The 14,571-nt window shown below is 41.6% G+C and overlaps 1 protein-coding gene across 4 annotated transcripts in view; it reads left to right on the forward strand.

Annotated features, from left to right (window-relative positions):
- Positions 1 to 6,626: 6,626 nt before the first annotated feature.
- The window catches only part of ipo11 (importin 11), a 420,430-nt gene continuing 412,485 nt past the window's right edge, over positions 6,627 to 14,571 (forward strand). For 3 of the 4 annotated variants that reach the window (XM_073064510.1, XM_073064512.1, XM_073064513.1), the window contains exon 1: positions 6,627 to 6,728. The gene's annotated coding sequence lies outside the window, so the exon portion shown is untranslated. The remainder of the gene's footprint in view (positions 6,729 to 14,571) is intronic. The other variant, XM_073064511.1, reaches the window with a different exon arrangement.

Consider the following 14,571-nt stretch of genomic DNA (forward strand, 5'->3'; position numbering starts at 1 on the left):
ATGCAGCGCTCTCGGGCGCCGCTCACCGGTCTATCGGCGGTAAAGCAGGCGCTGCCGGAACAGAGTTGGATGTTTGAGACGCAGGAGTGTCCACAGAACTCTCATGTTCTGGGAAAATTCTTTCTCTACCACAGCTCAGCTCATCTCTCCCAATATAGCTCCAGAAAGCTTTTGGAATTTCATCCTGATTTAGACTTTTAGAGAAGAGAAATATTTTGATGGGTGGAATTGTGAGAGATGCTAAGAAGTTTAAATCAGAATCAGGCATGTGTCCTGAAATTGGTTAAATTAGCAGCAGCAGTTTAATGCAATACATAATATAGAAGGAAAAAAACCCAAAAAATAATAATTAATAAATCAATTACAGCATACATGTATTGAATAGATTAAAAATTGTCCAAAAATCATAAATAATATATTTAAAAAGTGAGGTAGTGTCCAAAGATTCAATGTCCATTTAGGAATTGGATGGCAGAGGGGAAGAAGCTGTTCCTGAGTAGTTGAGTGTATGTCTTCAGGCTTCTGTACCTCCTACCTGATGGTAACAGTGAGAAAAGGGCATGTCCTGGGTGCTGGAGGTCCTTAATGGGTGCTGCCTTTCTAAGACACCACTCCTTGAAAGATGTCCTGAGTACTTTGTAGACCAGTACCCAAGATAGAGCCGACTACATTTACATCCTCTGCAGTTTCTTTTGGTCCCGTGCAGTAGCTCCCCCCATACCAGACAGTGATGCAGCCTGTCAGAATGCTTTCCATGGTACAACTATAGAAGTCTGAGTGCATTTGTTGACATGCCAAACTTCTTCAAACTAATGAAGTATAGTCGCTGCCTTACCTTCTTTATAACTGTATCGATATGTTGGGACCAGGTTAAACCCTCAGAAGAACTTGAAACTGCTCACTCTCTCCACTTCTGATCCCTCTATGAGGATTGATATGTGTTCCTTCAACTTACCCTTCCTGAAGTCTACAATCAGCTCTTTTGTCTCACTGACGTTGAGTGTCAGGTTGTTGCTGTGACACCACTCCACTAGGTGGCATATCTCAATTCTGTACGCCCTCTCGTCATCACCTGAGATTCTACCAACAATGGTTGTATCGTCAACAAATTTATAGATGGTATTTGAGCTATGCCTAGCCACACAGTCATACAGAGAGTAGTGCAGTTGGCTAAGCACACTGCCCTGAGGTGCACCAGTGTTGATTGTCAGCGAAGAGATGATATCACCAATCCACTGAGACTGTGGTCTTCCGGTTAGGAAACGAGGATCCAATTGCAGAGGGAGGTACAGAGGCCCAGGTTCTGTAACTTCTCAATCAGGATTGTGGGAATGACGGTATTAAATGCTGAGCTATAATCAATGAACAGCATCCTGACATAGGTGTTTGTATTGTCCAGGTGGTCTAAAGCCATGAGATTGTATCTGTTGTAGACCTATTGTGGTGATAGGCAAATTACAAGGGGTCCAGGTCCTTGCTGAGGCAGGAGTTCAGTCTAGTCATAACCCACCTCTCAAAGCATTTCATCACTGTCGATGTGAGTGCTACCAGGTGATAGTCATTAAGGCAGCTCACATTATTCTTCTCAACCACTGGTATAATTGTTGCCTTTCTGAAGCAAGCGGGAACTTCTGCCCGTAGCAGTGAGAGGTTGAAAATGTACTTGAATACTCCCGCCACGAATACTGAATGAAGGATGTCTCTGTAGACTTATGCAGAGCCTTGTTAAAACCACATCTACACTATCGTATGCAGTTTTCATTCTCTTAAAAAAGGGTATATTTACCAGAGGGAGTGCAACATAGATTCAAGAGATTCCTAGTATGGTAAGATTATCATAAAGGGGGAATTTTCCGACAGCTTAGACAATCAGATACATAATATTGTGAACCTGAACTGAGCTATTGGCCTTGTATTGAGCTACTTGATCCTGTTCTGACCTGACTAACTTCATTTCTGGCCAATAATGGAAGGAAATGTGTATCTTGTCTGTACATTAGTATATTTCCCAGCCCCATTATTTTTCTGCAGTCTTGTCTGTATGTTTTGTAATTCCAGAAACTAATCAAAAGGAAAACATGGGGACCGGGGATAATGTGTACGCTTCGTTTTACTTTGGTGAAGTGTGTACATATGACATGGTGGTATACTGACATATGTAACCCAAAATGAATTATTTAAACAAAGAATGCTTAATCAAACAATATGTTTACAATATTACTGAAATGCTAAACATACATTTCTTAGCTATAAACTCCAACTCAACTTATAAAGACATCCAGAGCATAGTAAATTTTAAATCGTCTCATTCAGGCCTAAAGATTTCATCACTGTGTCGGATTTCTTACTCCTGTGGGATAATGTTTTTCCTGACAAAGGGGAGGGTGTTACATTGCTTGACAGGTGAAACTTGAGGCTGTGAAACAATCTTAGGTTCTGGCACCTCCTCCGTGATGGTTGTAGGAGTTGAATCTGGGACTGAAGAAAGTGGTTCTGACATCTCTGAACACCTTTCTTTTGGAAGTACGTGGAAAGCTGCTCCATTTTGATGACCTGTCCCAGGTCACCAGACAAAGCTTTGAGCCAACGCTTTTGTTTTGACCATGCCTAGATGACCGCATGTAGCTCTTCCAACATTTTAGCTCGAAGCTCGGATGGTTCAACAACTCTCAATTCCCACATAAGGCAACTCCAATCAAAGGCAAGTCCATCCCTGTGCTGGTAAAGGTGGGGGAACTGAAATTTCTGCTGCACATTTGGGTGGATATGTAGACCTGAAACAGTATGGAGTCTCTTCTGGTTTCCCGTTGGATCGTCTCTGCAGAACTAGGGACACTTTCGATTTGCGTTAGGCAGATCACATCAAGAAGGGTGTCCTCTTTTCTAAATGTTTCAGTTATTCTCCTTTTCCATCAGCATTTTCATGATTAGTTGTCCTCTTGAATTTGATCCTCCAGGAAAAAGAGCCCGTCTCTGCATTGGTGCTGCTGTTGTTCGTGGAACACCCTTCTCTGGATTGAAAATGGACACTAGTGGTTGATTTTCAAAAGCAAACACAAGGAAATCTGCAGATGCTGGAAATACAAGCAACACACACAAAATGCTGGTGGAACACAACAGGCCAGGCAGCATCTATAGGGAGAAGCACTGTCGACGTTTTGGGCCGAGACCCTTCATCAAGTCCTGATTTAATCTCTAAGATTTTGGAGGTGTTTCTTGCCTGTAACAATGATGTCATCCAAGTAACACTGAGTGCCTAGGCAGCCTTGTAGCATAGTGAGAGACACTTTGGACCCTTTGTTCATCTTCGTCTGTAGATACGCCTCGGGTAAGTAAAAATGCCATTCTCTTTTCTCAGTTCTTTCATCTCCACTACATCTATTCTGAGGATGAGGCTTTCTTTTCCAGGACAAAGAAAAGGGCTTCTCCCTTTCAAAGAAAGGGGGTTCCCTTCCTCCACCATTGATGCTGTCCTCGCTGTTAATTTTTTCCCTCTCCCTTCCATTTCTTCATTTCCCCACTTTGTCCTCACCTGCCTAGCACCTCCCCCTCAGTACCCCTCCTCCTTCCCTTTCTCACATGACCCACTCCACTCTCCTATCAGATTCTTTCTTCTCCAACCCTCTGCGTTTTCCACTTATCACATCTCAGCTTCTTACTTTGTCCCCCCTGCCCCACCCACCTGGCTTCACCTATCACCTTCCAGCTTGTCCTCTCTCTCCCCCCTCCACTTATTCTGACTTCTTCCATCTTCCTTTCCAGTCCTGATGAAGAAGGGTCTTGGCCCGAAATGTTGACTGTTTCTGCAGAGTGCTACCTGACCTGCTGAGTTCTGTTGAGATTGGTGTGTGTTATGGATATGTTGCAGTTATACAAGCAGAAACTGGGCTATAAGGGAATGAAGTTTGGTGAAAATGATGCAGACACCGAGCTGGTAATTATAAAACAATAAACTCAACTATTTGGTTGAAATGTGTGTATACAAGTACATGCCTGCATTGGTGCAATGAAAAATTTACTCGTGGTAGCATCACAGACACATACTAAGCAGCAGTCACAAGAAAAACATAAATAAAATGCAAATTACACACATTTTTAAATTGGGAAAAGACAGACAGAACTCACATGCATGCCGATTCTGAAGAAATTTACTTTGCAGAAGGAGGACCAGTGAGCCAGTCAGTCCTGCTGAAAAAGAACTAGCCAACCTAATCCAACTTTAACCATTTAATCTGCCCATCTTCTGCCAATGCCTTGCTAGTGTATCCCCTGGTTTATGTTTATTGTTTCTAATAATTCATATTCTTTTTCTTTAATGTCAACACATGCATCATTCCCCTCTCTCTCTCTCTCGTGAAGACCAAGTACATTTCTCTGCATTTCTTACATGTTAAAAACTAGTTAACTAAACTGGACCAAATGCAAGTAGTTTAGAACCAACATTGGTAAATCTATCACATAATTGCTTTCAGAGGTTTCTCCATAGGAATTTTCATGCTGGCAACTACAAAAGTGACAGACCTGTGTACTTGTTAATGATTTAGACTCTATGTGGGAAACCAATTTTCTTATTAAAAAGAACCGAGGGAACAACAAAGACATCTGAGTTTAGGGATGATGTGCCTTTCCACCAAAGGGAAACAGTTCTCTAAAGTGAAACGGTTCAATAGGTTATGGAATTAAATCTTGGTTTCAATGGAGAGGAACTGCATTGATGATGCCACTGTAATGTTCAGCCTTATTTGCTATTTTCTGCCAGATAATGTGCCTTGTCTTTCTCAAGGCAAACGGTAACACCTTCCACCCTCCTGCCACCCATCACATCAAACTTATTTACTGTGTCATTTGCTCACAGTCTCTATATTTTCCATCAAAATTGACATTCCTTCCATTTCATTTGAGGTGGCACTCTTTAATTTTGTTACAGATTAACAAATCTTTCAAACCCATTCTGAACTCTTGCAGACATTTAATTTTAAGTGGGTCTGGTTAGTTATTCTGTTTGCTTACCTAACAACAGAAGGAATAGGAGGCAGTGCTCATTCATCCAATAAGATCACAAAACTTCATCGTTGGTATCACCATCTTGCATTAATCCCGAATTCCTTGACTCCCTTAATATGCCAATATCAACTGATTCTCTACTTCACTGGGCACAATTTGAGTCTCTACTGCAATCCTTGTGGATAGATAAAATTCACAGATTCATTACCCTCTGGTTTACAGTAGTTAGAATTCTTGGCATAAAAGCAATAAATGCACTTAAGTCTGATCTGTGTATCAAATGATTTCATTGTGCTATTCTGTAGCATCAGCTTTGATTGTTATGGGTTTCAATAGCTTCTACAGATACTATTCCTGAAACAATTTTTTAATTGAGATTGCTAAATAGAAGCCAATAATTATCCCAATGCAAATATCTACACTTTTGGATTCATAAAAATGCTTTCAAATAGATCAGATCTCAGTATCATACAGCTCAGAAACAGGCCCCTTCAGCCCACAATGACTACCAAGCACCCATCTGCGTTAATTATTTACTAACTGTGTTTCCAATTCAAGTGCTTGCCTGGATACTTCTTAAATGTTGAGTATGTCTCCACCACCCACTAAGGTAGAGCATTTCAGATTCTATTAGCTCTCTGGGTGAAAACATTATTCAGATTCTCCCCTACCTCCTTACCATAAACTTGCTTTAGATACCTGTGCTCTGGGAAAAAGTTCTTATGCACTTCATTATTTCCTGCATTTCTATCAATGCTACGTCCCACTCTGCTCCAAGCAAATCTAGCCTAAACAGTCTTTCCTCTGCTCTGTCTTTAGACCTAACGCATCCTTAATGCTTGTTAATGTTTTATAAATTTGCATCATAACATTATTACCCCAGATAATAATTGGTATTACCTCTGCACAACTTTATCTAGCAGTGCTGCCACCTTCAGAGATCTTCGACTCCTCTGTCATCAGTTCTCCCTTGTGCATATCCTATCTTTATTAGTCTTCCTAAAGTGTATCACCACATACTCATCAAAATTAGATTCCATTTCCCATTGCTTCTGTCCATTTTACTACCTGATCAATACTAACCTTTAGTCTAATACCATGATTCAATTAAATGCACCAATTTTCACGTCACTCCAAATTTACAAAGTATAGCTCCAATAATGATAACCAAATTGTTACCACACATAACATACAGTTAGACTCTATACCGATTCCTGTGATAGCGCATTGACCCGTCTTCGAACTAGAACAACAACCCTCCACTAGAATGAGAATCAGAATCAAGTTTAATAAAACACCGGCATATATCGTGAAATTTGTTGTCTTTGTAGCATTATTCTTCATTTATCGTTTCTTCTTTGGAACTCCAACGGTAATATTTTCGAGTCATTGTTACCTTAACAAAGTTATCTAGCAGATATTCCCCCATTGTAACTGGGCACACTTGTTTGCTCACTTTTCAGGTTCTGGTTGAAGGGTGTTGGACCTCGGTCTGTCCATGAACGCTTCCCCCGCCGCCCGCACTTCCGTTCACGGCCCCTGTGACCGGACGGCGCTGTCGCGGGAGTGAGCGCTGGTCGCTGTGGTGTGGGCGGTGCCGCTCTCTGCCGTGACGTGTTTGCACGCGCCGGAGCTCGGTGCGCGCTGCTGGTTGATGGCGCGGTCCTGTCTGCGGCGTGCACACCCTGAGGCTGAGTTCGTGTGAGGGTGCATCGGGAGAGCAGGTACAGTGGCACCGGCACAGTCCGGCTCCAGTTACCCTTCGTTCGGAAATGCAGCTGCGGCTGTTTCGGAGCCCTGTTCGGCTGCCGGCGACTTGCGCGGCAGGGTTTAATCCTGAAGATGAGAGCAGGAGTGGGGCGGTGAATCTGCGGCGGTGCTGGGCGATGGGCCCACGGTCTCCGGCCGTTGACCGTCCTGCTCTAGTTAGCCAAGAGATCCCAAATACTTGATGGACTCATCATCCTTTCTAACCCTGTTCAAAACCTCGTTAGCTGTTTACCTCCATCCCCACCAGGAAGAACGTACATGTTTAATCCTAATTTGTACGGTCTGACTCATTTTGGCCACAGTCTAATTCATTTTAGAGCTAGTAGTAATGGTAGGCAATAGCTTCCTCTATATTTGTTTACAGAGTTGTCTAATTGGTGTGTTAAACAAATGGAAGGGAAGATACTTTGCCTTTTATGTCAAAGTAAATTTATTATCAAAGTACATCTATGTCAGTATATACAACCCTGAGAGTCATATTCTTGTGGGCATGCTCAATAAGTCCTTAATATACTAATAACCACAATAGAATCAATGAAAGACCAATCTCAGGTGTTCAGCCATTGTGCAGAAGGCAACAAGCTGCAAATGCAAAAAGAAAGAAAGAATAATAAATAGCAGTAAATATCGTAATCATGAGATGAAGAGTCCTTGAGAGTGAGTCCATAAGATGTGGGAACGTTTCAGTAAAGAGATGAGTGAAGTTATCCCCTTTGGTTCAAGACCCTAATGGTTGTGGAGAGTTCCCAGAGTACTTCACTGATTGGAATGTATTAGAAAAGTAGTCATTGTTAATCACAAACAAGAGAAAATCTGAGCAACACACACAAAATGTTGGAGGAACTCAGCAGTCCAGGCAGCATCTATGGAAACAAGCACAGCCAATGTTTCAGGTGTCCTTCTGACAGGTTTTTGGCTCAAAATGTCCACTATGCTTTTTCTCTAATGATGTAGCCTGACCTGCTGAGTTCCTTCAGCATTTTGTATATGTAGTCACTGTTCATGATTGGAGAAAATGTGGCAGTTACTTTGCTTCCCCCATATGGCAATGCCAGATAATCTTGTGGCAATTTGCAAAAAGGATAAATATTAGACCAGAATACCAGAATAATTCTCCTACTCTTGTGCAAAGTAATGTAATGAGAACCTTTCTGTGCAAATAAGAGAAGATGAGTCTCATTGTAAACCCAGTTGATAAGCACAGCCAAATCTGTAGTTGGATGCCAAATTAGATTATAGTCCTTCGTGAAAGGGAAATTTAAGTACTTTGTGTACTAAAGTAGAGTTGTCTTTTTGTTTATGCCTATTTGTAAGGTCTTGTGTTTGATCACGCCCTGAATCAAGTATGTTACATTTCCATATTTTTGTATCATTATTGCATAAATCACAACTTTACTATCTCTTTAGGTGTATGCTTGTAAACATGTTGTGTTGTGTCTAATGTCCATGAGTAGTAGACATCTTAGATATTTTTAGTACAGGAGAGTAATATATTTTCCCTGGCCTTTTGATGTTACTGGTTTTTATTTGCAGACTTGTAGTTTTATATTCTGGAAATGCTGGTGAAATTTATCAAAATAGGTCTTGATAAATAGTTGCAGTTTGCATATAATTTCTATACCAGATATTCCACTTACCACATCCAAATTTTTAAGTTCAATATAATATTTCATGTGATTGTTTTTGGTTGTAGATTTATGAACTCTGGACTGATGGGACCATTTTTGACTCAGTAACTGTTTATAAAACCAATTCAAAATATCTTTTCACATTGCTTGTCTGCTGAAGTTGCAGTACTTCCCAACCGAAGTACTCCCAGTGGCTTAGATTCTACTTACCAAATGTTTGGACTCAGTACATAAATCAATCCTTTTTGTGAAAGTGTTTACATTTTATATAATACTTTTCAGGACCTGTTCAACCAATGAGGTTCTTTTTTGCATTGGTGCTTCGGTAATGTTTAGTGTCTACCTAGAAATAGCAGATGTCCACAAATAGAAGTCTGATTATTAATTTATTTGTTTATTTGAAGATGCAGCGCGTACCGGTCCTTCTGGTCCAACCAGCTGCATCGCCCAACAACCCACTTACTTAACCTGAGCCTAATCAGGGGACAATTTACAATGACCAATTAACCTACTAACTGGTACGTCTTTGGACTGTGGCGGGAAACCAGAGCACCTGGAGGAAATCCATGTGCTCACGGTTAAGGACGTTCAAATTTACAGACTAACTTGCTAAGTTTTTTCAACGTTGCTGACATAAGATACATTTGGTTAGAACATAATACCACGGAATCATTTTGAACATACGAGCAAGTTGTTATACTTTTGTTCAATGTCTGATCAGTAGGACCCTCTTAGTGTTTCATCAGAGTCCTTACTGCAGACCCAAATATCACTTGTCTGTAAGGTGTTTTGTACGCTCTCTGGATGCTCTGGTTTCTTCTCTCATTCCAAAGGCATATGGGTTAAGGTTAGTAAGTTGCGGGCAAGCTATGTTGGTGCCAGAAGCCTTGTGATGCATGCAGACTGTGTCGGTCATTGACACAAACAGCATTTCATTGTATCTTTTGATGTACATGTGATGAAGCTAATCTTTAATCTTTCATAGTGACCATGATAACTCGCACCTGACCATCCCAATCTAATCATGAGGGAAATATCACAAAACAGGACTCACTGATTGATGCAAATGACACATTTCACTGTATGTTTTGATATTCATCTGAAAAATAAAGCTAATCTTTAATAGGATTTTAATCCTTTCTAAATAACTAATTGCATCCCTGAGTTGCTATTTGGGCTCTAGTTACATAGAAGACTACCCTACCCTCATCAGTCACTTTAGACACCTTAAAAACACTCATGTTTGGAAGATACAACTTGCCCTGCACAAAACCATGCTGATTGTCCTTAATTAGTGGGTAAATCCTATCCCTTGGAATTCTTTGTAATAATTTCCATGCTAGTGGATACCCTTAAATAAAGGAACAACATTGGTTGCTCCCTATTTCTCCAGCACCTCACCTGTGGCTATAAAGAACACAATGATTTTCAAAGCCTCAGCGATCTTGTTTTGCTTCTTAGTTACTGAGATAGATCCTATCAGGCTCTAGGGATTTATCCACCTTAATGCTTTTCAAGAGACCCAACACTCCTTACTCCTTGATCTCAAAATGTGTGCATATTCCAAGATGGCGGTGCGACGCAGCTTGCAGCGGCCACTCTGGAGCTGATTATCCGTTATTTGTGAAGCGGGGTGCCGTGCGCCATCATAATTTATTGAAAACGGACGTGGGAGCACGGAGGAACATCGGGAAATCTCCAGGAAGACCTTCTTCGTTTCTGCTGCTGCTGTGAGGTCCGGGACTCTGCTGGGAAGAACAGGCCCCCAGTCCTCGGGGTCGCGTTGCCGATGGCCGTTGACAGGGCCGTCTTAATACGCTCGGCAGAGGATGGTGCTCGGAGAAGCTGTGCCGGAGGGGATGGTTGTCGGCTCGGAGGTTTGACGGACTCGGAGTCCACTGCGGTCAGGTCGCTTTGGGTGTGTGCTGCGTCTGCGAGGCTGGTTTCGACGGAGCTTTCATAGTGTGCTGTGTCTGTGAGGCTGAGTCGGGCGGCGCTGTGGAAATCCATAGTGGGGGTATTCACTTCTGCCGCCAGCGTGGGATGGCGAGTATATCGGGACCCTGGGGACTTGTGGAAACTGTGTGGTGATTTCTTTTGAACTTATAGTCCTTTAACATCTTTGGACTATTTTTACTGTGCCCATAGTCTTTTTAAAAATCAGTTATGCTATTGTTTGCACTGTTGTAACTATGTGGTTTTGTGCAGGTCTTGTAGCTTTAGTTTTTGGTCTTGTTTGTCTGGTGGATTTGGAGCTCCTTTCCGGGGAACGCGCTAAGACGGTAGCGCGATATTAATACGCAGAAGCCTCTCCGGACTCTGGATTGGGGATTGCCAAACGTTATGTGGATTTTCTAGTGTAGTCTGTTTTGTCATATGCTTTTGTGATATCATTCTGGAGGAACGTTGTCTCATTTTTTAACTGCATTGCATTTGTGGTTTCTAAATGACAATAAACTCAATCTGAATCTGAATATTGGAATATCTGACACTGATCTCACTATAACCATGTAACAATTACAGCACAGAAACAGGCCATCTCGGCCCTTCTAGTCCGTGCTGAACACTTACTCTCACCTAGTCCCACCGACCTGCACTCAGCCCATAACCCTCCATTCCTTTCCTGTCCATATACCTATCCAATTTTTTTTTAAATGACAATATTGAACCTGCCTCTACCACTTCTACTGGAAGCTTGTTCCACACAGCTACCACTGTCTGAGTAAAGAAGTTCCCCCTCGTGTTACCCGTAAACTTTTGCCCCCAACTCTCAACTCATGTCCTCTTGTTTGAATCTCCCCTGCTCTCAATGGAAAAAGCCTATCCACGTCAACTCTGTTTATCCCCCTCATAATTTTAAATACCTCTATCAAGTCCCCCCTCAACCTTCTAGGCACAAAGAATAAAGACCTAACTTGTTCAACCTTTCTCTGTAACTTAAGTGCTGAAACCCAGGTAACATTTTAGTAAATCTTCTCTGTACTCTCTCTATTTTGTTGACATCTTTCCTATAATTCGGTGACTACTATCCTCCATGTCCTTTTTCTTAGTGAATAAGACCATAAGACAGAGGAGCAGAATTGGGCCATTCCATTATGGCTGATCCCAGATCCCACTCAACCCCATACACCTGCCTTCTCGCCATATCCTTTGATGACCCGACCAGTCAGGAAATGGGCTACTTCCATCTTAAGTATATGCACGGACTTTGCCCCTCCCACCATAGTCTGTGGTGAAGCATTCCACAGATTTACTACACTCTGGCTAAAAAAAAAACCTCCTCCTTACCTCTGTTCTAAAGGGTTGCCCCTCATTTGTGAGGCTGTGCCTTGTAGTTCTGTTTACCCCCACCATAAGATCCATCCTCTCTACATCCACCCTCTCTAGTCCTTTTAATGTTCGGTAGGTTTCAATGAGATCCCCCTGTATTCATGTAAATTACAGTGAGTATGGGACCAAAGCTGGCAACCTCTCCTCATATGTTAACTCCTTCATTCCTGGAATCATCCTCGTGAACCACCTCTGGACTCTCTCCAATGACATCACATCCTTTCAGAGATATGGAGCCCAAAATTGTTGACAGTATTCTAAGTGTGACCTGACTAGTGTCTTATAAAGCTTCAGTATTATCTCCTTGAAATAAATGCCAACATTGCATTTGCCTTCTTAACCATAGACTCAACTTGTGAATTACCGTAGATGTCGGATTATAAGCCGCTACTTTTTCCCCACATTTTGAACAGCTTTGAACTCTGCGGCCTTTAATACAGTGTGGCTAATGCATGATTTTTTTCATGCCGCCAAAAACATTTTGCCTCGTAACAGTAGACCAATAAAATTGATGAGTAGTTCACAGAGGTCCAATGAAATTGTACGATAAATCAAGCGCACTTTCACAATTAAATTATTGTAAATCAGTCATTTGTACTCACCCTCATCAACATGGAAAACACTCGAAGAAAAGCATTGTGCTGCCTTTATGGCAGTTATTTAGTTTATAATATTTTCGCTTAGTACTTCATTTTCTAGTTAAAGTTAGAAGTGTTTTAACTATATTTGTTTTCTGTACTACATCGCGGGATGCTATGACGTCACACCCGGTTTCGCCGCGTCTTGTGGGAAAAATGCCGTTTGCGATAAACGGGAAGGAGGGGGGTGAGCGCATTACGCGAGCGGCATTAGATCTGAGCGAACGCTGCTTTTAAGTTAAAGGCGATCAATAACTTTTCCTGGTAGGCTGCAGTATATATATTTTTTACCAGTCGTTAGGAGATATTGGAATGTTGTTCAGTAAAAAAGTATACGCAACGTATATTTAAAAGTAGCCGCGTTACAGGCACGGTTCGAAAAAAAGCATTTGCAATATGTATTTGTTTATGTTACCATATGGATTTAATTAAAAGTTAAAAAATCCTCACGTGTAATATCTTTCTGTGTAAATATCTCATATTACAACGTGGGACACCTGCGGCCGAACCGGGCCTAAAATCCGGTGCGGCCTGTACAAGTAAAAAATTGATTTTCTTTCTAAAATTAGAGCCAGCGGCTTTTAATCAGGTGCGCTCTGTAGTCCGGAATCTACGGTAACCTCTGGGAGTCTTGCACAAGGACTCCTAAGTCCCTCTGCACCTCTGATGTTTGAACCTTCTCTCCATTTTTGGTAATAGTCCACACTATTGTTCTTTTTACTAAAATGCATTATCATACATTTCCCAATGCTGTATTACCATCTGCCCTTTCTTTCAATTTGTCTAGGTTCTGCTGCAATTACATTGATTCTCAGCACTACCTACTCCTCCACCTATCTTTTTATCATCTGCAAATTTTGCCACAAACCATCAATTCCATTATCTAAATCATTGACATACAATGTGAAAAGCAGCAGTCCACTGGTCACCGGCAGTCAACCAGAAAAGGCCCCTTTTATTCCCACTTGCTGCCTCCTGCCTGTTAGACATACCTCTTTCCATGCTAGTATCTTTACTAGCATGATTTTATCTTGTTGAAAAAACCAAGTAAATTACATCCGCTGCCTCTGCTTTGTCTAGTCTGCTTATTACTTCCTCAAAGAACTCTTAACAGAATTCTCAAGCAAGATTTCCCTTTAGAGACACTGTGCTGACTTTGACTTATTTTATAATTAGTCTCCAAGTACCTCGAACCTCATCTTTAATAATAGACACCAGTACTTTCCCAACCACTGAGGTTAGGCTAACTGGCCTATAATTTCCTCCAGTTTGCCTTCCTCCCGTCTTGAAGTGTGGAATTACATTTGCAATTTTCCAGTCCTCTAGGACCATGCCAGAATGAAGTGATTCTTGAAAGATCATGACCAATTCATCTGTTATCTCTCCAACAACCTCTCTCAGGACTCTGGGGTGTAGACCATCTGGTCCAGGTGACTGATCTACCTTAAGACTTTTGAGTATGCCTAGCGCTTTTTCCATTATAATAACAATGGCACTCACTCCTCTTCCCTGACACTCACGGACCTCTGGCACACTTCTAGTGTCTTCCACAGTGAAGACAGATGCAAAGTACTCATTAAGTTCATCTGCCATTTCTTTGTCCCCCATTACGACCTCACTAGCTTCATTTTCCAGTGGTCCAATCTGGCCTCCCTTTTATTCTTCATATAACTGAAATCCTTTTGGTATCCTGCTTTATATTATTGGCTGGTCTGTCCTCTCTTTTCATCTTTTCCCTTCTGCCTTTTTAGTTGCCTTTTATTGGATTTTAAAAGCTTTCCAATCATCCAACTTCCCATTTATTTTTGCTGCCTTATATGCCCTTTGCTTGGCTTTTATGCAGTCTTTAACTTTCTTTGTCAGTCATGGTTGCCTACTCCTGCCACTTGAGAACTTCTTCCACCATGGGACATATTTAGCCTGCGTCTTGAGCTATTTCCAGAAACTTTAGCCATCTCTGTTCTGCTGTCAATCCGGCCAGTATACTCCTTTAATCCACCTGGGCAAGCTCCTCTCTCATGCCTCTGTAATTTCTTTATTCCATTGAGATACTGATACATGTGAGTGCGCTTCTCCCTCTCAAATTGTAGTATGAATTCAATCATATTATTACTGTCTCCTAAGGGTTCCTTTACGTTAAGCTCCCTGATAAGATCTGGGTTATTACACAACACCTGATCTAAGATAGCCTTTCCCTGAGT

Source organism: Hemitrygon akajei, chromosome 13 (genome assembly GCF_048418815.1).
Source record: "Hemitrygon akajei chromosome 13, sHemAka1.3, whole genome shotgun sequence".
NCBI lineage: Eukaryota > Metazoa > Chordata > Chondrichthyes > Myliobatiformes > Dasyatidae > Hemitrygon > Hemitrygon akajei.